The following is a 25370-nucleotide window of genomic DNA, read 5'->3' on the forward strand; positions in this document are numbered from 1 at the left end:
TATGAAATATCAGAATGTGGAATATTAGAATGTGGAATATTGGAATGCGGAATATTGGAATTTGAAATATTCCGATACTGGAGTACTGGAAGGTGGAATGTTGGAATATGCGAATATCGGAATATGGAATTTTGGAATATTGGGATATGGAACATTGGAATAATGAAGAATTGATATATAGATTATTCCAATATTGAAATATTGGTACGTGGAATGTTGAAATATTTAAATATTAGAATAATGGAATATATTCAAATATGGAATATTGAAATATGTAATATTGGACCATTGTAATATTGGAATATTGTAAATATTAGGATATTGGATTGCAGAATATTGGAATATTGAATATTGGAATATTGGATTATGGGAATATTGGAATATGGAGTATTGGAATATGGAATAATGGAATGTTGGAATATGGAATATTCCAGTATTGGAATATTGTAACATTGGAATATTGCAATCTGGGAAGCTTGGAATATTGGAATATGGAATATTCCAATATTTGAATATAGGGATATAGGAATACGAGAATTATAGAATATTAGATTATGAGAATATTTGAATATGGAATGGGGAATATTGGTATACTTGAATATTGTAATATGGAATATCGGAATATTGGAATGTGGAAAATTGGAATATTGCCATGTCAAATATTTGAATATAGGAATAGTGGAATATTGGAATATGGAATAATGGTGTATTGCAATACGGGAATATTGGAATAATGGAATTTTTGATTATTGGAATATTGAAATATCTGAATGTGGAATATTGGAATGCTGGAATCTATGGGAATATAGGAATAATTTAACATTGGAATATGGAATATAGGAAAGCATTGAAATATTGAAAATATTGGAATTAATAGATTGTGGAATATTGGAACACTGGAAAATGGGAATATTGGAATATTGGCATATGGAATATTGGAATATTGAAGTATTGGAAGGTGGAATATTGGAATATGGAATATTGGAGTATTGGAATATTGAAATATTGAAATTTTTGATTATTGGAATACTGGAATATTCCAATCTTGAAATATTGGAATGTGGAATATTGAAATATTGGATTATAGGAATAATGGAATATTGAAATATTGGAATATTTAATATTCCTCTATTGGGAGAGTGGAATATGAAATACTGCAATATGCAAAGTATTGGAATTAATTGATTGTGGAATATTGGAATATTGGAAAATGGCAATAATGGAATATTAGCATATGGAATATTGGAATATTAGAATATTGGAATTTTTGATTATTGGAATACTAGAATATTCCAATCTTGAAATATTGCAATGTGGAATATTTAAATACTGGATTATGGGAATAATGGAAAATTGAAATATTGGAATATGGAATCTTGGAATATTGGAACATGAAATATTGGAATATGAGAATATGGAATATTGGAATGTTGAAATATTAGAATATTGGAATATTGGAATGTGGAATATTGGAATATTGGATTGTTGGAATATTGGAATGTTGGAATATGGAATATTGGAATATTGAAATGTTGGAATATTGGAATGTTAGAATATTGGAATGTTGAAATATTGGAATATTGGAATATTGGAATGTTGGAACATAGGAATATTGGAATGTTGGAATATTGGAACATTGGAATGTTGGAATATTGGAATATTTGAATATTGGAATGGGGAATATTTGAATATGGAATATTCAAATATTCAGATATTGCCTCAGAAAACCAGCGCAAAACAGATGAATTATCCCATGTAGTCTCCGGGGTTCGTGGATGAGAGTCCTGTTCCAAGAGGGGCCAAGGTGCCCCAGGCCCGGCTCGGGGGGAAACAGAGAACGTCCTGGCTGTATCCAGCGAGCTGCCAGCTCAGCAATGGAGCACAGCACAGGCTCAGTCTCCCATTGCTCCCACAGAGGCAGTTGGCAATCTAACATGTGCTGAAAATATCTGGAAAAGCAGGAGAAGAGATTTCTGATGGGGAACACACTGTTTGGATAAGTTACTGGCCATTGGGGCTGGTGGGGCACTGATCCTGATGATGTTCTCAGCCGGAATCTGGTAATGCTGGAAGAGAAAATGGTGAGTGTTTTGCTGACCTCGGCCTCAAAATGTTTCTTTTAAGCCTGGTGAGAGGAAACATTGCCAGTGGGGCTGCTATGGAGTTGTGCGTGGTCAGTGGTTGTCCACATAACTCTGCTGAGCGTTCAGCTGCTGCCCAGTGCTTTCATTGGCCTCCCAATTGCTGGGCCTTGTCTTGGGGAGCCGCTGGGGCTGCAGCCAGTGCTGGCTCCCGCTGAGGCTGCGTGGCCAAGAGCAGCCCCAGGAGCAGCGGGCAGAGGCAGAGCAAGGTGGGGAGGAGAAAGAGCGGGGACCAGATTGCCCTTGAAAGGCAGAGGCGCTCTGGGGCTGCTCCTGGCCAGGGACCCTGCCCAGAGCCATCCCCTGCTGGCCGGGGCCTTGAGGGGCAGCTGTCCAGCTGGGCCAAGCTGTGCCAGCAGCTCCAGCCGTGCTGGGGAGCCTTGCCAGCTCTGGGCCCTGCTGGGCACGAGGCTCCCTGTGTGCCAGGGGCAGCTGGGGCCTCAGACTCTGCTCTCTCCACAGGTGCTCTTGTGCACATGCAGAAGAGAAGCCCAAGAGCTCAGGCAATCAGAATATGTCACATTCCATTTCTTCACATCTCTCCACATCTGCCCTAGCTGCACTGCTCTCTTGAGCGTGTCCCAGCACCCACACGTCCAAAACAAGAACCCCTCTCCCCAAGCCCCCTGGCCCTGCTCCCTGGCCTGGACTGAAGTTTGCCAGACCCTGTCTGCAAGGGCAGACCTTGGCTATTGTTTTACATTGCAATAAAGACATTGGGTTGTCACAGCTGTGTCTGGGTGGTAGCACCAGCACAGCCCACGTGGCACCAGCACTGGCTGAGCTCCATGTCCAGGAGCAGCCATGGATGCCCACGGTGCGGGCAGGCAGGAGCCAGGCAGGAGCTGCTGTGACCAGGGGCCCCGAGGGGCTGGGGGAGCCTGTGCTGAGCATCCCTGGGCTTAGGGCACATCTCCATCAATGGCATCATCTGGGCCTGGACCTCCTCCAGGGCCATGCCCAGGAAAAGAGGGAAGCTCTGGGATAATGGATAATTATTGTTAAAGTTGCTAAGGGTTATGTTCACCAGAAGGCCCTGTGGGGAAGGCTCAGCTGCAGGATGGGAAGTTGGAAGTTGGCTGGAGGTGAGAGGCAGTTATGAGGAGGAACGTGTGGACAGCATTTCAATGGGACACAGACTGGTGGAAATGATGCTCAGACAGACGGCAGCTGAGCCAGCCAATGGCTGCCCATCTTCACTAAAGGTTTGGTTTTGTCTGGTTGAAATTGAAGGTACAAAAGTGGGTGAATTCTGTAATAAAGCTATCTCTGTTGGACGCATAAAGGGGTACATGTCTCTTTGTTCCCCATTGCAACAGGAAGCCATCAAGAGCATTTCCAGAGACACAGCCTGACCAGCAGTGTCAGAAGGCAAAACAAAGGTTTTGCTAGGCAATGGCCCTTTGAAGAAGCAAAACATTTACAGTCAGATCAGGACATTTGCACAGATGGGGGTACACTGTGGGGGTACAGCAGAGGCCATGATGTCACAGCAGGCTCTGGGGTGACAGCAGGCTGAGGTCACAGCAGGCCCTGGGGTGACAGCAGGCTGAGGTCACAGCAGGCTCTGAGGTCACAGAGGTCCCAGAGCCCCGGGGTTGCACAGCACCACAGGCACCGAGCAGTCAGTCCTGGAGCACAACTGTTGCGGCAGCAGCGGCGGCGGCGGCAGTGGTGCTGACATTGGGACAGCGGTGGCAGCACAGCGGTGGCAGCAAGAGCTGCGGCACTGGCAGAGGGCAAGGCACCATGGCCCTTGCTCTGCGCCTCTTCCTCCTGCTCCTCCTGGCTGTGGCCCTGCCTGCCAGGGCTGCCCAGGCAGCTCCGTGGCCAGCGCGGGGAGCAGGTGAGCCGGCGGCCTGGCTCCCCTTTCCCGGGACAGCGCTCCCTTCTCCCCAGGAAGCGTTGGGAATGGTTTTGCATAGGGCTATAGGGAGGCTTTCCTCTGTGGGAGGGAGAGAACGCCCAGCATTGTCCATTCATATCTGACCCCACCAGCCCTACACAACCCCCTTGCAGTGCCCAGTTCTCTAAGGCAGAAGGGGATCCCAGCACAGCATGGAAATGCTTCTGATCTCTGCTCCCTTCCAGATTGGGATCAGGACAAGGGTTCTCAGGAGGAGCCGGTGAATGATGGCTTGAAGTTTATAGAGAATGTTGAAGGCAAGTTCTCAATTCTCTGCTCCTGACAGAATAAACTGTGTCACTGTGTAAAGGGCTCGCACATGTGCCATTTCCCTTAAGAAAATCTCAGGGTTGAAGGATACTGGAAATCTTGTCCTGCTCCCTTCTCAAGCCCTAAGTGATCCCACAGGATCGCTGACAGTGGGAGGAAGGAACATTTAGCTGTCAATCCTATTCCCATGTGCAATGCCAGTACCTCCTGCCTGGGCAGCCACAAGAAGTTCAGAGATGGGAGGGAAGGGCCCAGGGCTGTGCTCCAGGGATGTGCCTTGTGTGGCTCCATTGCTGACCATGGGCAGCCTGAGGATCTCCTGCAGTGCTGGCAGCTCTTCTGTCCTGCCTTTCTTTGCAGGTGAACCTGTTGGGGAAGGTGATCTGGCTTCCCAACCCACATCCAGGGAAGAGCCTCTGGGAGCTGGTGAGGGTAGGTCAAGGCCTCTCCCCCTGGGGCAGCTGCCAGCTCAGAGCCCAAAGCTCGGCCAGGGGGGCATCGCTGCAGGTGCCAGGACAGAGCCGTGCTCGTGTGTGCCCTGGCCCTGTGCAATCCCCTCACTGCTCCTGCAGCTCAGTGCTGCCCAGGCAGAGCAGCAGAGATGAGAGAAGCTTCTGTGGCTGTTGAGTTACAGGTGTGTCTGCAGGGAGGATTTCTTCACCTCCTGGCCTGGATGCTGCACACAAGCCCGACTCCCATCTCAGGGGTGAGTAGTGTGTCCCTGCTGACCCCACAGAATGAGCACTGCATCTGTGGGATCCACTCCTATAAAATGGAACTACTATTATGGGTTATGTTTGCTCTAAGGACTTCTCACAGGAAAGATCAGAGACAAAGCAGAGAAGAAATCCCTAAAACCATGCAAAGCCATGCGGAAAATACTGAAGGAAATGCTGCAGAGAAAACAAGGTGGGTACATTTCCCTCAGCCTTCTCCTGACACTCAGCAGCCGGGGGCTTTCCCTGCACATCTGGACACGCCGTGCCCGGCACAGCGGGAAGGGATCCATGGCAGCCTCGCTGCCCCGCTGCTGCTGTCACACCCTGCAGGGCTGTTTCCCAGCCTGGCCTGGCTGCAGCTTCTCCCCAGCCTCTGCAGGAAGGCCTCTGGCATCAGCTCACAGGGAACCCAATGTCCCTCACAGGCCATGGATACCCTGAGATCCCTGCATTTCCCAGTCTTTATGCTAGATCAGGAAAGGTGGTGCTTTGGACACAAGACAACCCTCTCTGAGCCCCATGAACCTGGGCCTTTTCCTGCTCCTTCTCATATCTCTAACAATTATTGCCTCTTGAAAATGCCATCACCCTAATGAAGAACAGTTCCATCTGATCCAGCTGTCTCCCTCTCTTTCTCCATAAGACATGGACATAGAGGGTCTGTGGAATGCAGCATTTCCCCGTGGAAGCAGTCGCTCATCGGCAGCCTCTGCTTCAAGAGGAAAGGAGATCCCAGGCACAGGCACAGGCACAGGCACAGGAGGTAATTGCTGTGCCAGGCTCAGCCCTTGCCCTTGCACGGCCCAGCAGCAGCCAAAGCTGGAGGTGCCTCGGCTTGGAGGCCTCTGGAGCTCATTCCCAGCCTCTGGGAAAGGGGACTCATGCACCAAGGTCCCTCCTGCTGCAGCTGCTCCCGGAGCTACCCTGAGTGCCCAGAGGCCCAAGGCACAGGAGCAGCCCAAGCAGGAGCCCTGCCATGAGCCCAGGGCCACAGTCAGCCCTGGCTCCTGACTGGGCAGGGGCTGCACTGGGTCCTGATAGGGCCTGACTGTGTCCCCTGGGGCTGGGGCAGCTGTCACAGGGCAGGGAGGCTCGGGGTGGGCAGTGGCTGCTCAGGGCTGGCTTGGGCCCGGGTCCCTGGAAGGAGCCACTGCCCAAGCAGCTGCGCTGCCCCTGGGCTCTCCTCCCAGCCCTCTGGGCTTTGTTGGGTGGCACAGCCTGTGCCAAGGAGGCAAAGGTGCCCCAGGCCCCAGCTCTGGGGAAACAGAGCATGTCCTGGATGTATCCAGCGAGCTGCCAGCTCAGCAGTGGAACACAGCACGGGCTCAGACACTCCATTGCTCCCACAGAGGCAGCCATCACCACAACCGATTCCCAGGTGGACATTGGAAAGGGTTTCCTCACGGAAACAGGCAAATGGCTGCTCTTAATATCATTCTTTTTGGTGTTTATGCACATTCTTCTTTGCATCACAATCTGGAATTACTGGGAGAAACAAAGGTGAGGTTTTTGTTGCTCTTCCCCTCTGGCACCTTCATGTGATGGCTGCTTGTAGGCAGCAAACATTGCCAGTGAGGCTGCTATGGAGTTGTGCGTGGTCAGTGGTTCTCCACATAACTCTGCTGAGGGTTCTGCTGCTGCCCAGTGCTTTCATTGGCCTCCCAATTGCTGGGCCTTGTCTTGGGGAGCCGCTGGGGCTGCAGCCAGTGCTGGCTCCCGCTGAGGCTGCGTGGCCAAGAGCAGCCCCAGGAGCAGCGGGCAGAGGCAGAGCAAGGTGGGGAGGAGAAAGAGCGGGGACCAGATTGCCCTTGAAAGGCAGAGGCGCTCTGGGGCTGCTCCTGGCCAGGGACCCTGCCCAGAGCCATCCCCTGCTGGCCGGGGCCTTGAGGGGCAGCTGTCCAGCTGGGCCAAGCTGTGCCAGCAGCTCCAGCCGTGCTAATGAGCCTTGCCAGCTCTGGGCCCTGCTGGGCACGAGGTTCCCTGTGTGCCAGGGGCAGCTGGGGCCTCAGACTCTGCTCTCTCCACAGGTGCTCCTGTGCACATGCAGAAGAGAAGCCCAAGAGCTCAGGCAATCAGAATATGTCACATTCCATTTCTTCACATCTCTCCCCATCTGCCCTAGCTGCACTGCTCTCTTGAGCGTGTCCCAGCACCCACACGTCCAAAACAAGAACCCCTCTCCCCAAGCCCCCTGGCCCTGCTCCCTGGCCTGGACTGAAGTTTGCCAGACCCTGTCTGCAAGGGCAGACCTTGGCTATTGTTTTACATTGCAATAAAGACATTGGGTTGTCACAGCTGTGTCTGGGTGGTAGCACCAGCACAGCCCACGTGGCACCAGCACTGGCTGAGCTCCATGCCCAGGAGCAGCCATGGATGCCCTCGGTGCCGGCAGGCAGGAGCCAGGCAGGAGCTGCTGTGACCAGCGGCGAGGCCTCAAGGGGCAGGGGGAGCCCGTGCTGAGCATCCCTGGGCTTAGGGCAGGGCCTGGACAACGTGGAGGGCTTTACAACCAAAGACTTCATGAAATTCAACAAGGGAAAATGTCAGATTGTGGACCTGGGATGGGGAAACCATTGATGTATACGCAAGCTGGAGAATGAGATTCTGGAGAGCAGCACTGTGCAAAGGAACATGGCAATCATGGTGGATGGAAAATTGCATATAGTCAGCAGTGCCCTGGCAGCCAGGGGACACATCTCCATTCTGAGGGGCACCAGGCCCAGCATGGCCAGGCAGGCCAGGGAGCAATTGTCGCACTCTGCTCTGCTCTGGGGTGGCCTCAGCTCAAATATTGTCGCAAGATTTCATCACTGCAGTGTAAAATTGTTCAAGAGAGGGCAGTGAAGATGGTGAAGGGCTTAAGGGGAAGCTGTGTGAAGAGCAGCAGAGAACTCTTTGTCTCTTCTGCCTGGTGGAGACTGATGAGACACCTCATCAGCGTCTGCGACTTCCTCATGATGGGAAGAGGAGAGGGAGGAACTGATCTCTTTCCTTTGTCCCCACTGATAGGGAATGGCCTGAAGTTGTGTCAGGGGAGATTTAGGCTGGATATTAGAAAAAGATTTTTATCCAGAGGACAGCTGGGCACTGCTACAGGCATCCCAAGGCAGCACCGCGTTTGAGAGAACTCCAGATGCATTTGGACAATACTCTCAAGCACATGGGGTGACTCCTGAGGATATCAGGAGTACTGGGTGCAGAGGCAGGAGCTGAACTTGATGAGCACTGTGGGGCCATTCGTATTCAGCATAATCTGTGATTCACTGATTCTCTTTCATACTGTAGAATATCTGGGCATGGATCCCTTCAAAAGAGATATCCTGGAAAAGAGTGGAGCAATCAAGAACCATTTCCATGGACACAGCCTGACCAGCAGTGTCAGCAGGCAGTACAAAAATGTTACTAAGCACTTGCCCTTTGATGAAGGAAAACATTTACAATCAGGGCACCTCCGCTCCCCATGGGAGTGATGTTACAGGATGAGCAAACATTCCTCCATTTAGTGTTAAACAAAGCCAAGCTCATGAAGGTTTGGCTTTGGCCTTGAGACTTTGCTCTGTGTGTGAGCCCTGTTCTGGATTGATTGCCAATCAGTCTTGGAGCCACTTTTGGCAGCTCTGGGCTCAAAGGGACAGCTGAGGCTGCACTGCACATGACTGGGGTGCAGGGCTCCATCATCAAAGGGCTTTGACACATTTAAAGTACCATATTTTGACCAGAAGGTTGTGTTTATGAAAGTCATTCCCCTTTTTTAAAATTAGTTTAAAAAATACTTCTCTTCCAATAATTTTCCCAGTTACTTGATACAGTGAATTCTGGCATAAATATCCCATGGCTGAATTAGGAAATTGTAAGTACTATAAAATGAAATTATTTTTACACTCTTCTCTCCTTCACACACTGATCAAACCTATGTTGGTTTGATGTGACCAACGGAAAAGTTTGGCTTTGCTTTTAACTCAAACAAGGATGCAGAGCTGAAACCTGTTGGAAAGAGTCTCTTCACTTCTCAGCTACAGCAAACTGCCAGGGTTCTTTGTTTCCAGCTCTAGGCACGAATATAAAAACAGATCAGCTACAAATACTCCTGGTAAAGTAACTGATAGAAATTAGGGATTTGGTCTGTTTGCTCACTAAGCCCTGAGGTCCTCAGAGCTGCAGCTCCCTGCTCTCTTTGCAGACAGAGGCTGGCTATGGATGACAGTCATGTGTCTGGCCTGGTGCACACCAGGTCCACACATGGGCTAAGGGATCATCCTTGCACACTCCAACCTGGAAAAACCCAGTACCCAGTTCATTGATGAATCTGACACAATTTTATTGCATATAAAATAAGGCAAAATAAATGTTAGAATTGGTTCCACTCCAAACACTTTAAATTTTGTTGCATGTAATGGAGATTGGAACTACAAGTCTCCTGTTCATGCACAAATTGCTGTCTGAGAGCACACAGTCCTCCAAGTCACAGGGGTTTGCAGAGCTGCATCTAAGATGACTTCAAAAAGAAAAAAAAAAATCTTTATCTGCAACACCTGGCTTTGAAATCCTACAATAAAAATCGCAAGCTGATTCCTACCTCAGCCAAATAACAAAGTCAATAATGTGACCCTACAAAACAGGTAAACAAAACAAACCACCAAGGAAAAATCAAAACTAATGTAAAGGACCCCAAAAATCCAGAAAAATGTACAATCAGGTGAAGGAGGCAGCGATCAAACAGTAACAAATGGGCAGAGAAACTACAGAAAGGACAGGTAACTACAAATGACAGGTAATCAGTGGTGATGGCACCAAACTAGCCAGGGCATGCGAGATACAGGTCTCACCCTGGCACGGCTCACTACAGCCCGGGCTAGCACGCTGGAGACACACCGGCACAGCACCAGGAGTGGGGAACTGCCCCAGAGCAGCATTTCCTGGAGGCAGAACCTTTGAGCTAATTGCTCCACGCCGTGCTCGGCGTCTGGGCTCAGGTAAAGAGGAGAGGGAGGCTCTCAGCAGCTGAGGTTCCAAGACATTTCTTAGGACTGGAGGACTCGGTAACAAACAGCTTTTCTGTGCCCAGCATGAAACACAGGAGCAAAGCAGGGCGTGCACATAAACGCTTCAGCACTGAGGGATCCTTAGGGCGGAGCGGAGGGCAGGGTCTCACAGAGCTGAACCAATGAGGGCAGCAGGGGGAGGAGAAAGGGTCACATGGGCCAATGGGACGCCGAGGAACAGGGGATTTCCAAGGGGGCGGAGCAACAAGGGATTGGCCCAGGGTGGGACTGACAAGGAAGCTGCTGGAACAAGGGGCGGGGTTACAATGATGGACAGGCAGCAACTGGGACAAGGGGCGGGCAATGCCAACCGGGAAGTTTCAGGGGCGGATACAACCTGGGGACAAAGCAACCGGGGAAAACACAGGGGTGCACAGCAACAAACTGTTAGAACAAGAAACTGGATAAAATAAACACGCGCCACCAAATCACCCTTCTGAAAAAAAAAGAAACAGAAAATCAATTGTGATGATTGCAAAATGGGACTCTGCATGTTTAGCTTTAATATATCCATTGTGTGTAAGTTCTGTTCGCCTTGTTCAGTCACATCATGGGGCAAGGGTGTTTCTCTGTCCAAAGGAAATACTGCAGTGCAAGAGGAGACCAGCTTAGAAAATATTAAGAGCTGAAAAGAAAGTACTTGTTTTTAATATGTGCTACAGTTGGTTGCTGTTTGTTCATGGGTTTTGTGTCTGTCTTTGAAAGCAACCCCTTAGATGTTAATGCATGCAACAAGTCCTTTTGAAAGGGCTGTCTTGGCAAAAAACCTGCCAATTTTGTCATGCAAGACACAAACAGCTTCCCCTGGGCTACAGCTGGAAGGTTTGAATATGTGTTCCAGGAACTTGTGATGCAACAGAGACTGATTAACACCACGTAATGTCATGCAGTGCAAGATGTAAGTTATCCAACAAAATACTCCGAGTGTTTCTATGCCAAGCTGCAGGAAAGGGCTGAGCATTGGAATGACAGGAAACAGACACAGTGCTCTGGAGAGCAGTTTAATGCTGAAGGCTGGCCTGCTGCTTTTGGCTAAGATGCAGCTTGAAATATGCAATGCTCTGAGAAATTCCAGGACTCCCACTAGGTCAAAAAAATTTTCCCTCAACTCTAGCATTTCATCAAGTTTCCTAGTAACGTGTCTTCATGTATCACAATCCTTATTGCTTGGAAATCCACCAACTTTGCAATGACCTGAGAGTTTTTGTTGTATGTGCTGGATGACATTCTCTAGGTAGAGAGGCCTGATTAAAACAATTTCCATCCCTCTGGTTTCAGACAGCATTTGTGTTACATGCTCTTGTTTTACTATATGTTACATTAATTCAGTTACACTGAGTATCAGTTAATTAATTATAGATTAATTTAGTTACACTATTTATCTAGTCTCATTCTGTTAATTACAGTATTTTAAGCCAACTTAACCCAGGATAATACGTCCAGGATCCAGTCACTTAAATCTGGGCTGAAGCAGAAAAGAGCTGTGCTTTTAGAAGTGTACTTGGCATAAATCAAAACATTGTGGACAAAACAGAAGATCCTAAAAATCCCTGAGCTAGTCATGTTGTGGTGACCATGCTGACTGGGACTCGATAATGTCTCACTTCAGTACAGCAAACCTTTGGAAGAACTGTGTCCAGCTGGTCTTATTATGGACTTTCACTTTCCTGGGGAAAATACAGAAAGGTTCACTTTGCCCAAGGTAAGACCTGCAGTGCTGCTGTGCTCTGGTCTGAAGCTGGCTGAGGTCCCACCCAGACCTTTCTTGGCTTTGTCACTTTTGATTAAGTTGTTCAGAGATAGTCCAATAAATTGTTCAAGGACTCATTTTCAGCTGAAGGGACAGTGTGATTTGCATGTGGAACCAAAAACCTCTTCCTTTGTTTACTCACCCAAAACCACAGATAATACAGTAGTTTTATAGTAAAAAAGGGCACTGATGTTCCATGGAGTCTCAGTACACTCAGTATTTATGATTCTATGATGTGCTGGATCCCCTGGACCCCACTTATTCAAGATGTGCTCCATTTGAGCTGGTTTCAGCAGTCTCCACTGCTGAGAATGTTCTTTTGAACAGGTACAACGTTTTTATGTTCTTTTATTTCAAGACGATCTTGGGAAGCAGAGTTAGAACATTGCACATTCTGGGCCTCCCAGCAGCTTCTCCATGTGGTGAAGGCTTGTCCATGCCTGTCCTGTTCCTGCAGCAGCACTGGGCTCACACTGGTCTCTGTGTCCTCGTGGCTTCTTAAAGAAAGTAAAAGTTCTAACCTTGCAAGTGAGACATCAGAACGTGTTGGCTGGGACTGAAATTTCTGAAAATATTTGGTCACTCTGGGCTTATTTTAGTGCATGTTAAGCACCTCGGTGGCTCTCTGAAGCACACCTGCCCTGAGTTGCCAAGGGCTGTGCAGGAGGTGCCTGAGGACACTGCCCCGTTATTGCTGGGGAAATGAATCACTGCAAGTGTAAAATGCAAATGATGGAGGTTACCTTAACTTTGTTATAAATGAGTATTGCATGTGCTCGATTTTGTCCAATTAATCAAAGCACAAAGTTAAATTTAGCAGTAATTTATTTATAATAGCAATTGTATATAAATGAATACAATTAAAATATATCAGTTATATAAATTTGAGTAAATACAAAATTCAGCAGCAATTTCAGTATAACAGAGGTCCAATGGTTCAGTTGAATAAAGCATAAGCAAAACTGACCGGGAGATCCCCGACTGGGGTAAGGCCTTTCCTCTCACTACTTACCAAATCAGTCAAGTTGAAATCTCATTTATATACTGTTTACTAATACATATTAATACAGAATCTTCTAGAAAGCTCCTCCTCGTTTCTATCCCTCAAATCTAGGTCACTGTGTTGTGTTGCCATGCGCCACCAGTGATCAGGGGTCTCTCCTTTCGGGGTCTTGTTTCTGATGAAGGCTCTGGGTCTTCCTCAGTGTTCGCTGTTTGACCTCTCAGGTGGCGCAGGGGCACTGAGCTTAGAGTTATATAATAAATATATATTCCCACAAGAGTCCTCAGCCCAGTGACCAACGCTTTGGAATCATCCCAATTTGGCCCACTTCAAGGTCGAAATCCTATTTCTAGACACTTGTTCTTAGACCTATACTCTTCCTATCCTGCCTCCCACCTAGCATCTGGCAGATGATTTTTCTGCTTTGTTTAATCATTTCCTTTATCTCTTTTTGCTTTATAGCAATTAAATACAATTTTTGATGAATTATGATGCCACAATTTTGCCAATATTGTTACAATTTAATTAGCAGGAATCACATATATAACAACTTCATCTTGGATGAAATGGATTTTTGCATTTTGCACTGTCACTGTGACAGTGGTGCCATGTGCTCAGGTTCTGCTTTGAGCTGAATTGGTGCCCAAAGGCAGCTGTGCTGCCCTGCCCCAGGTGTCAGTGAACACCTGAGCTCCTTGCTCAGTGCCTCGAGGGCAGCAGAGCAACCCTGGAAGACCATGTAAAACTCAGAGCTTAGCTTTGGCTGGTGGAGGGTCTGGATGGGAAAGCACATGAGGAGCAGCTGAGGGCACTTGGTTTGCTCAGCTGGAGCAGGAAGATTGAGGTCAGAGCTCCCCGGGGCTGCAGCTCTGATCTCTGCTCCCTGGGACAGGGACAGCACCCAGGGAATGGCTGGAGCTGGGCATGGGGAGGTTGGGGTCTAGAGGATTTAAACTCTGATTATTAAATTCCAAGTTAACATGAGTAAACACATTGGGATCCTTTAGCACTAAATCACAGTGGTATTGTTTAGATGCTGAAAATATAAACCAAAAATCACTCATTTAGTAATATTTTAGAAATTATTTTAGGTGTCTGTCTTTTAATATCTTTTGACATATAATTTTTAAGTGGTTTATCTATGCATTTATAAATTTCTCTTTTGCTTTAAATAAAGCAGAACTAGGAATTTGATAGTTAGAATCCTCATAATTGTTCTTGGAATTTCTCTTTGGATGAGGATTTTGGCATGGACGATACTTTATGAAACAGTCCCAAGTCTGGATCTCATTCATCACAGATCTTGAAAAGAAATGTCCCTTGGCTTTCAGATAGGGCCATGGAATTTTTCAAAGGATGAATTGGAATTATAAAGTATATGCACATTTAAATATAGGTTCTTTTAAATATGCACAGCTTCCATAAGGATCAGGTTTGTACACACTACATTAATTGCAAGTGTAAATTTAAAACCTATTAAATGTAATGCGCTATAGAGTAACAGAATCTCAGAATGGTTTGTGTTGGAAGGGACCTTAATTCCTATCCAGTGCCATGGCAGGAACTCCTTTCACTGTCCCAGGCTGCTCCAAGCCCTTACCAACCTGGCCTTGGACACCGCCAGCAATGGGGCAGCCACAGCTGCTCTGGGCATCCTGTGCCAGGGCCACACCTTTGCATTATGCTGATTTTCAATATGCCAGAATTTGCCAAATCAATTTATTTCCTTTAATTATTTCTGTCAGATCAGGCATGAATGGAAGCTAAAGTTGTTCCTGTATATTTTGTTTTGTAGCTGGCATGTGTTTGTCCTTGCAGAGTTTGCAGCGGGATGCTCACCATCTAGGGCTGGGGCTGGCCCTGAGCTGGCCTTTGGGCAAAGGGGAAGCACAAGGACAAGGGTGAGGGGGCAGCAGACAAGTTCTGGAGTGCCCAGTGTGAGAGGTTTTGTTTGTGTCTGATCTCCATGCCTCCAGTCCTGAGAAGGTGTTTATGAGCTGTGCTCTGTCCTGCTGCACCTCAGAGCTACTCCTGGTGAGCAGAGTGAAACTCAGACTTACAGACTCACATCTTGCCATGTTCAGGGTTTGCCACTGGGCTGGAGTGTGGTTACTGCAGCCAGAGTTTGCTTTAGACACGGCACTGGGATTATTAAGTGCAGTACTGGGTTGTATTAAAGTAACTTGTGGGCTTCATTGAAGCCACAGGCTGAAAATTGCAAGGGCCTGAGGCCTTTTTCTCCTTTCTCATGCTAAGGAGAATTTCTCTCGGGTCTGCTGCAGTTTGCCTGTTCCTCCCTGGATCTTCCCAAGGTGATAAACCTCGGGAAAAACAGGAAGGAATTCATAACAAGATTAAGCACCTGCTGTTTTCAGAAAGTAAGGAAAAACAGTTCTCACGATCCGTGAGAACGTTCTGTTTTCTTCTACTATCCAATGGACGGCCGTTCCTCTCTTCTTCAGCGATCCACACTATAAAAGTGGTTCGCCTTCACAATAAAGTTGCTTCTCTTTGCTGCTAGCTGGAGGAGTCATTGTCGTTATTCTCCGCGACCGTACCGCGAATAGCGACAATTGGAGGTCCCACCGAGATCGTCCTTCACGGGAGCCGAGACCGTCTTTCGCCAGGACAGCGCGAACTGGGACCGCGGAGCCCCGCAGCCCCGCGGAGCGGAGCAACCCCGGACTGCGAGCGCCCTAGCGACCGCTCCTCTTTCCGCGGAGAGAAGGTACTGTGTTTTCCCCCCTCCTCCCTCCTCCAAACTAGCGGCTAGGCGAAAAATTCTAAAATGGGGAACAATCTATCCAAACAAGAGGAGATTATTATCTCATTATGGAGGGATGTTCTAGAGGACTTAGACATCCAAATCCCAGATAAAGATTTGATTGCCTTGCTAGCTTGGGCAAAGGAGCGCGGTTTTTCAGAGGAGGAAGGAGAAGTTTTTTCAATGGACGTTTGGAAAGAGCTGGGGAATCTGTTGTGTGCAGCTCTCCATAAAGGAGATGTTTCAGTGTGCCCGCTGCTTACTACCTGGGGGACTATTCATCAGAGTTTTGTGGAGGATGAGGCGAGATTTGAACGGAGCGAGGGCGAGTCCGATGACTGCTCCGAGAACCCCCCGAAGTCAGGACAGCCCCTCCCGCGCGCATCCCAAGATAGCGCGGTGTCCTTTCCCCGGAGGGCGGTAACGGCAGAGACAGTGCAAAAGCCAGCTATTACACTGGAGGTAGTGGAGCAAGTCACGTTCGCGATCGCGACGGCCATCTGGGAGGCGTTTGTGCCCTATGTCACCATCCCCGATGAACCGCGGCGCACCGCGAATGGCCCGGCAGCGAGAATGGGTCCCGGGCTGCCGGCGGGCCCCCCCCCAGACCAAAGACGGCAGGGGCAGCCGGCCGCAGGGGCGGGGCTATCGCTACCCCCTGCGCGACGCTTGACGTCACGGCCCACGATCCCGGAAGCTTCGGGTCCCCCCACCAACCCTCCCGGGACGCCGCCGGGATCCTCCTCGTCTCTAGGGGCGTGTCCTGCCGCGCGCGCCCCAAACAAGGTCGCCGCTCCTGCCTCCGCGGCCGGCCCTGTCTCAACGGGATCGGAGACCGCCGCGACATCCTCCGTGGGGCAGGAGTCGCCGCCTTCGTCATCCCACTCCAGCGCCACAGACGCCGACGAACCACAACACCCCCGCCGGAGGCGTGGTGTCCCTTCACATCCCCGCCGGAGGCGTGGTGTCCCTTCGGCCAGCAATCGCGGCAGAAACCCCCGCGTAATTTGGGAGGCTGTCAGGTTGCGGGCATTGCAAAACGGGGATTGGGACCTCTTAGAGAAGGTGGGAATGCCAAGAAAAGGAGTTTTCCAGATGGAGGGAAGCGTCCAGGGTGACCCCGCGGGGCCCTACCCGGCCCCGGGGGATGACCTGTCGCAAAGCAGTGATGGGGACACCCGGGGGACGGAAGGGGCTCAGGCTTTTCCCGTCTTCAAAGGGGCGCAAGGTCAACTCGACCGGCATGACCCAATTGCTTGGCGTGTTGTCCAAGATATACAAGATAAGGTAGCACGCTTTGGACTCGGTTCCACCCAGGTCATGCAGATTCTTAGAGTATTAAATACAGACCTGTTAGCACCTTATGATATAAGGCATATAGCACAGGTGCTATTTCAGCCAGTGCAGTTCAGAGTGTTTGAGGACACCTGGGCGCAAATGGCTGATAGGGCTGCTGCAGACAATATGGGGCTGCCCCAGGATGACCCTAGGTATGCAATAGGCTGAGAGGTTTTGATGGGTACGTTTCGTTTCTCTAACCCTGACCTCCAAGCATCTTGGCCCCCTCCCATTCTTGAGCAATGCCAAAAAATAGGGTTCGCAGCAATTATAAAAACAATAGAAGCTGCAGCTCCTAAAACAAAATATGTGAAGATTACTCAGGGTCCTAACGAACCATTCCTACAATTTGTAGAAAAGGTGGCTGCAGCCCTAGAGAAACAGGTCGAAGATGATGCTCTCAGGCAGATGTTGTGTAAACAGCTAGCCAAAGATAATGCCAATGCTGACTGTGCAAAAATTATACAGTCTCTACCAGGAGATCCCTCACTAACTGACATGATACAGGCATGTTCACAAGTGGGGACTATAGATCATCAGATCTCTGCCCTGGCAGCTGCCATGTGGCAGCATCAAAAGATGTCAGGAGGTGGATATTATAAACAGGGAAAACCTAAAGGCAAGAAGCAAAAACAGCAACAGGCTAAAATGCCTACCTTTTTTATGCAAACCAATGCAGATCAAAAAACCCTCCTCCTGGCCAGGGAAACGGGCAGGGGAGCGCTTGGGGGTACAGCGCTCAGATAGAAACAGTACCCCAGGCTTCCTCAGCCAGCACTCAGCCAGCACCCGGGGGTCAGCCGGAGTGGATGTATACACCGCAGCCACAGTCATCTTAGACTCGACTGGTGTACACAGGATCCCTCTGGATGCCACTGGACCTTTGGGCAAAGGCCTGAGTGCCCTGCTCATAGGGCGGTCCAGTGCCACCCTCCAGGGAATTTTTGTCCACCCCGGGGTCATTGATGCTGATTTCACAGGTCAAATCTATGCCATGGTTTCTACGCCTTCTCCTCCTGTCACTATCCCAAAGGGAACTCGAATTGCCCAATTGGTGCCTTTCTATTCGTCTGTTCTCAGGGTTGATCAGCGAAATCGCAAAGACGGTTGCTTTGGATCCACAGGACCACCACAGGTTTTCTGGACAATGAATGTCTCGGATCAGCGACCACAAATGATGTGTACTCTGACTCTCTCAGGTGCCAACCCGTCTCAGACTCAACTCAGAGGTTTGCTGGACACTGGGGCGGATGTAACAGTGATCTCACTCTCTGCCTGGCCTCCCACATGGCCTGTGGCCCCTCTGGGTCAGGCCATTGCAGGCTTGGGGGGCACAACACAGACCTTTGTGAGTCAGAGGCCTGTGTTGATCAGAAATATGGAAGGGCAGACAGCCACGGTCCGACCATACATCACTGCAGCCCCTATCAACCTCTGGGGACGAGATGTGTTGGCAGCCTGGGGGGTGCGCATGGAAGCAAATTTTTAATTAGGGTCACTGAAGTGAAGGGCAAGAACTATCCTATGATACCCCTACGGTGGTTGTCTAATACCCCCGTATGGCAAAATCAGTGGCCCTTGCCAAAACAGAAATTAATAGCCCTTCGAGAATTAGTAAAAAAAAAAAAAACAACAAAAAAAAAAACAAAAAAAAACAAAAAAAAAAACAAAAAAGGGGAATGGCTGGTGAAACACCACACAGCCGACTAGAAAAAGCTTTATATACCATCAATCACCTTACTGTGCCACAAGATTCCAATAATCCTGTTATTGTGAATCACTTTACTTCTTTACAGGCTGCAGATGAGATACGCTTGCCCCGAGCGAAGGTGTTCATACGGAACTTGACCACGAACAAGTGGGAAGGCCCGCATGAACTCATCGTTTGGGGCCGTGGGTATGCTTGCGTCTCAACAGATACCGGGGTACGCTGGCTGCCTGCGAGATGTGTCCGCCCTGACCTGCGACATCAGAGACAGAATGCAGCCGAGGCACAGCCTTTGGATGCTGACCAACAGGCCGACCGCCAGCCAGATGGTCCCTCTACCAGCAGAGGATGAACTCTTTTGTTTCTTTGGAACTGTTTTCAGTCTTTGGACATTGTTAGATAAATTTCATATTGGAAATCACGGGTCTGGCGAATGGTGGCGGGTTTCTTTCCTATTGTATTAGAAGTAAGTTGCTGGGAAGCATCAGGTGCAAAGGTTTCCCTGGATGCTTCAAGCATCCACGGATCTCCAGGGATGTGTTTGCTCCCCTCCGACAAGGATCCTAAGGAGGACAGCAAACACCTCCTTTTTTCTTTTAAAACTAAAAGGGGGACTTGTGGGCTTCATTGAAGCCACAGGCTGAAAATTGCAAGGGCCTGAGGCCTTTTTCTCCTTTCTCATGCTAAGGAGAATTTCTCTCGGGTCTGCTGCAGTTTGCCTGTTCCTCCCTGGATCTTCCCAAGGTGATAAACCTCGGGAAAAACAGGAAGGAATTCATAACAAGATTAAGCACCTGCTGTTTTCAGAAAGTAAGGAAAAACAGTTCTCACGATCCGTGAGAACGTTCTGTTTTCTTCTACTATCCAATGGACGGCCGTTCCTCTCTTCTTCAGCGATCCACACTATAAAAGTGGTTCGCCTTCACAATAAAGTTGCTTCTCTTTGCTGCTAGCTGGAGGAGTCATTGTCGTTATTCTCCGCGACCGTACCGCGAATAGCGACAATAACTGAGCTCATATTAGCAAAGCCTGGCAGTTCTGACATGGAACCTTTAGATTTACACTGTCTTTTGCCTTGGCTCTGACCTAGATCCCAAGCAATTAAGACAAGAAATGAATTAAGACTTGTCTCTGTTCAGACCAAATTCCTGGCCAGTGCTGCACACACCATTAACAGAGCCAGCAGTGGTTGTGTCTTTGCCTGAGACTGTCATAAATTGTATTTATTAATGGCAGATTATACAAACATCAGCCAAGTCTTTATCAGCAGTTAAGCCAGACACCAGATAAACAGCTGGCTGCAAGTCTGTGCTCTAATAAAATAGCACATGAGCCTTGAACCCAGTGTTGTGGTTTAAACACTTGAAGAAAAGAGCTGGTTGCTCAGCAGGGCAAACTGGACTGGACGCTCCTTGAAGCCCGAGCAAGGCTGCTGTGGCACATGTGCTGAGGATCCCGCCCCTGGTTCTGCGTGGGAGTGTCCTGGCTCCTGCCCCAGCCCCCAGTGTCCCTGCAGGATGAGGAGGAGCAGAGCTGGGGCTGCCCAGAGCCCGTGCACGTCCGGCCCTGTCCCCTGCACATCGGATCTGCTCATGCTTTATCCCTTGGGATGAGTTTCCCTTCACATCTGGCCTGCCATTCCCCCTCAGAAGAGCTGGCCCTTTGCCAGTTGCGCTCCAGGAAATTCCCTGCTGCTGGGAAGAGATTCCCTGCTCAGGACATGCCGGAGCTCCCAGGGACTGTGTTCCCAAATTAAAGCAAAGTGACAACACATGTACATCATGTTTGCTGGGGGGGCTGGAGCAGCTCTGGCAAAGTCAGGGAGAGCAGTGTAGTTTTCCTAATTGTAGTGAATGTAGCAGGGCCAAGGCCTTTATTAAACAGCTCTTTATTAATGGGGGGTCACAGGGAGTAGGCCCTACGCCTGCTGCTGCTGCTGCTGCCAGGCAACGCCGGGAGGAGGTCCTGCCGATCCCGACGAACGTAGGGATGGGAGTCTCAGCCTCACGGACACGTCCGAGATCTCAATAGTGGCTCATTGGTCTGGGGGTGTCATTCTTCTTAACTGCCCTTTAGGTTGCGGTGATTAAACAGTTACAAAGGACATATTGCAGGTGACTTGGCTTGTTAGTTGAGATGATCTGTGAACTTGGGTTCGGTGTTGGTTGACTATTTTTGTGAATCTTTTCTTCAACAACAACTTCCGGTAATGGTGGTACTGGGAAACTTCTGGAGATTTACATATAGGGTGTGGCTAACTTGATAGGCAGGCAGCAGCAGGCCGGAAATGAGGTAAGGGAAAGGGCGGAAATGGTAAGGCCGGAAATGAGGTAAGGGGAAGGGCGGAAGGAGGAAGTAACTGGGATAGGGGAAATACAATAAACCAGGGTTTGAATTACATAGGGACTACACATTTAACTGGGGAAAAGAACATAACAACTTGATCAAAGAACCAACAAACGAATGAGTGGATAGAACGATAAGGTAAGCAACAATCTTTTTAACTCTTCTAGCAATGTTGTTTTATGGTTTTCAGCTAAGACTTTTTACCACAATCCCCCCTCTTTCTCTTTGATCGGGTCTTTGACCCGCATCAAATCACAATTTTCGGTTTCTTGGGGGTATAATTTTTGTACTTCTAGAAATTGGTTTAAGATTTCTTTAGCTGAATCATGTTCTGGATTTTGGGTTCCGATCATCAAAATTTTAGCTCTCGTTTGATCAGTCATATTCCTTATACTGGTTTGTATAGTGGTATTTATAAGCCTAATTAGGCATGGGAGTAGGCATGGTAAAAATAAAAAGCTTATGACTGCACTTGCAACTAAAAAGACTACTTTTTTCCACCATTTATTTTTTAGGGACCAGAAGTCATCCCACCAGCTAGTGTCCATTAGAGGGGTCCATTGTTGGTTTCCTACATATGCTATTTTTCGGATTTCTTTAGATATGTTTCGTATTACTTCGCTTTTATCATCAATTTCCAGGCAGCATTCGGATGTATTAAATTTTCCACAAATACCTCCTTCATCAGCCAATAAATAATCTACTGCAAGCCGAATTTGATAGACCACTGCTCGGGTCTGAGTTAACTGTACGGTAATGTGGTCTAATGCGAGGGCTGTTCGATTAGATATTATTTCTAATACTGCTTGGAGTCTGATGATTCGGTTCAGCATATAAATGGGAGTACGGTATCCCCACGACTTATCCTGTGCCCACGTAGCTGGCCCATATACTTCCATGATGTGTTCAGGTGTCCACACTTGTCCCTTCCATTTTTGAGTACTTCCTAAATTAATCATACTCCTTTTCTTTCGGTTAGCCCTTTTCAAATCATCGTACAAGGGAATTCCTAATTTAGACCCCGAATTTTTGGGAAGTAGGAAGAATGAAGGTTTTATAATCCCAATTGTACAGCTCCCGGCCCAATCTCCTGGAAGATTGGTATATGCAGTGTCTCCGCATATCTAGAATAGATACTCGGGTGCTGTCCAAAAGGTTTGGTTGGTTTCGGTGGGACATGACCAATACTTGGATAATTCCTCTAATCCCCAAAAGGGATTTATTTTCTTTCCAGCACATTCATGTAAATCATATCCTTCGTGATAAACACATCCTTTTTCCTTTTGGTGTATTGTCCAATATTTGTTTGGCTCCTTAGGTATCCACCTTATAATTGACTTTTTTATAGTTAGGTACCTTTTGCAGGGCATAGTTCCTACAAATGTTCTATATGGGTTTCCAACTCTTTTAATACATTCTTCTCCAATAGGTTTATATTTTAAATTCCATTGTTCTTTCTTTCGTTTTTGCTTAGGTAATTGAGATGTTTGGTTAGTTTGCTTCCATTTTAGAATTTCCAATGGGCTTAAACTGATCCCTTCCCATGGCCAAATCTTAGACATTTGTGTATTACCGCATACCCAGCAATTGGTTATATTTAATTCTTTACTAATTCTATGAATAAATTTTTCCCTAAAGGTATTTCCAATTCGTTTTCCTTTTTGGTATTTATTACTAATTGTTTTTCTTTGATCAAATCTATTAATTCTCCTTGATTATTCTCATGTTCAAAGCAAAACTAGGCTTCCCCTATAGGACATTCTCCGAGCAACCGCTGCCGAAAAGTGGCAGTATTCTTAGCAATCCAATACGTTTTTCCACTTTCTTGACAAGTGGAGATCTGGGAATGATTGAAACAGCTGGGATTCACGTTGGTGTGAATTCTTATTAGGGACTCTTGGGTCTCCCCATCATATATCAGATGGTAACACTTGCTGCATTTAACCTCTTCGCTGCTTATCAGGTTATTTGTTAGCAAGGCCAGCAACACTCCTCTCAAGAGTCCGGTATGAACTGCTTTCAGTCTCACCCGGGCTTGCCTCTTGGAGGTGGGGGTCCCCTTAGGTAAGATTTTACTTTCCCAGAGTTCTCTCATCCCCTTTTTATACTAATTTAGGTGTTTTTAGAAAGTGTTCTGTAGGGGAATTGGTCTTTATGGTTTGGCAAACTTCTAATTTGAGGATTTCGACAGAGGATTGAATGATACTTACAATCGGAGAAGGATGTATGATACAACAATTTTGTAACAACAAGAACTTTAGTGAACTACTGGGAACTTGAAAGACTACTGCAGGTATGCAACAACAACGTTATAACAACACTAGAGTTAACATAAACTGCGTACAGTAACACTTTGCTTTCAAATTGGAACTGTCTAAGTCTTTTCAGCTGTCTTTTTCTTTTCGCTTAAACTTAAGTTGGAGGTCTGTAGCTCCTTTTGTAATGGTCCATTCAGGTGCCTTTGGCTGAAATACTGTGGAGTCCGATTCACTAGGGGGAGGTGGAATTGGTCCTTTAACTTGTGATATGTGAGTCCAACCTTTTTCTTTTGTTCTTACAGAAGTGTGTGTAGTTAGGAGGACTAGGAAGGGGCCTTCATACCTAGGAGATAGAGATGTGTGACTTAAGGATTTAACAAGAACCCAGTCCCCAGGGTTGATCTGATGAGCATTTGAATCTAAGGGAGAGGTTTGGGGCAGGTATCCTTTTTTTCTTTAGTTGCTCTATTGTTCTTCCAATGATTCTTAAATACTCTTGGGTGGCAGCTTCTCCTTCTAGATAGTTTGCAGAGCTAAAAGGGGTAATTAAAAAGGGAAGCCCAAACATCATTTCATAGGGTGAAACTCCTATGTCTGCACGCGGTCTGGTCCTAATGCGTAATAGGGCAAGAGGTAGGCATTTGAGCCAATTCATCTGGGTCTCTTCAATTAATTTTGTTAATAAATTTTTCAAGGTTTTGTTCATTCTTTCTACTCGGCCGGAACTTTGGGGATGCCATGGAGTATGCAACCTCCATTTCATTCCCAGTGCTTCAATGACTCGATGTAATATATGTGACGTAAAATGTGGGCCTCTATCAGAATCGTTGTGATTAATTAATCCATATCTAGGAATAATTTGTTCAAGGATTATTTTTATGACCACTTCTGAGGTTTCTTTAATAGTGGGGAAGGCCTCCACCCAATGGGTAAGATGGTCCACAATAACTAATAAATGTTTATATTTTTGAACTGGGGGCATTTCGGTGAAGTCAATTTGAACACTTTGGAATGGTCTTAATGCTAATTCCCTTCCCCCATATTCAATTTTTCGCATAACTTTTTGATTAGCTTTTTGGCAGATTAAACACCCTTTAGTTATTGATTTAGCCAGATTATATATCCCAATACAAAAATTTTCTCTGAGGAAGTGGTCACATAATCCTTGAACACCCCAGTGGGTCAGTTCATGGATTTCTGCCAATACCTTTCTGGCTAGACTTTTGTTTAAAAATTTGCGCCCATCTTTCATTACCCACTCTCCTTGATTTCCTTGATGTATTTCTAACTTTTTTATTATCTTTAACTCTTCTTCACTAAAAATGGGCTTTGTAATTTCTGATTTCTCTGGTATCTCATTTAATTTAAAGACTTCTATAGGCCCTTCGGAACTTAATGAGACTTCTTTGGCTATTTTGTCAGCATACCGATTTCCTCTTTCTTCTAAGGTATTTCCCTTTTGGTGCCCTCTTATGTGCACAACTGCAATTTCTGTTGGTTTGAGCAAGGATTCTAATACGGATTTTATTAAGGTTTTATGTACCAAATCTTTCCCCTTTGAGTTTAAATACCCGCGTTCTGCCCAGATTTTTCCAAATGTGTGGACTATTCCAAATGCATATTTTGAATCAGTGTAAATGGTTCCTGGTTTTCCTTCTAATGAGTCTAGACCTCTTTTTAACGCATAGATCTCACAACATTGTGCAGACCAATTGGATGGTAGCTTCCCCTTTTCTATCACTTCTAGCTCTTTTCCTTTTGCTCTTTTTACTACTGCATACCCAGATACCCTTTTTCCATCTACTACTCTAGATGAACCATTGGTAAACAATACTTCTCTATATGGCAACGGTGTACTTTGTAGATCTTCCCTTACTTTGGTTTGGAAATTTATAAGCTCCAGGCAATTGTGCTCTAGCTCTGGCAAGGGTTCCCCTGAGAGAAATTGAGCCGGATTAATACTTTTAGAGGTGGCCAATTCTAAATTACTTGCATTCATTAATATAATTTCATATTTTAGTATTCTGGCTTCTGTTAGCCATTGCTGGGCCCCTTGGCTGAGGATAGTCTTAATATCATGTGGAGTATATACTTTAAGTTTTCCCTGAAATGTCAGTTTTTGTGC

At 47.2% G+C, this 25370-nt stretch overlaps 2 protein-coding genes across 2 annotated transcripts in view; one reads left to right on the forward strand and one right to left on the reverse strand.

Moving 5' to 3' along the window:
- LOC306807311 (uncharacterized protein) overlaps positions 1–25370 on the reverse strand; it is a 1031843-nt gene that overhangs the window by 395009 nt on the left and 611464 nt on the right. The window lies entirely within an intron of this gene.
- The window catches only part of LOC306807530 (uncharacterized protein), a gene marked incomplete at its 3' end in the record, with an annotated part of 71592 nt that continues 50862 nt past the window's right edge, over positions 4641–25370 (forward strand). Inside the window, exons 1-3 of the mRNA XM_079317186.1 lie at positions 4641–4749; positions 4952–5023; positions 5137–5226. The remainder of the gene's footprint in view (positions 4750–4951; positions 5024–5136; positions 5227–25370) is intronic.

This window comes from Erithacus rubecula, assembly GCF_903797595.1.
Source record: "Erithacus rubecula genome assembly, chromosome: 13".
In the NCBI taxonomy this organism is placed as follows: Eukaryota; Metazoa; Chordata; class Aves; order Passeriformes; family Muscicapidae; genus Erithacus; species Erithacus rubecula.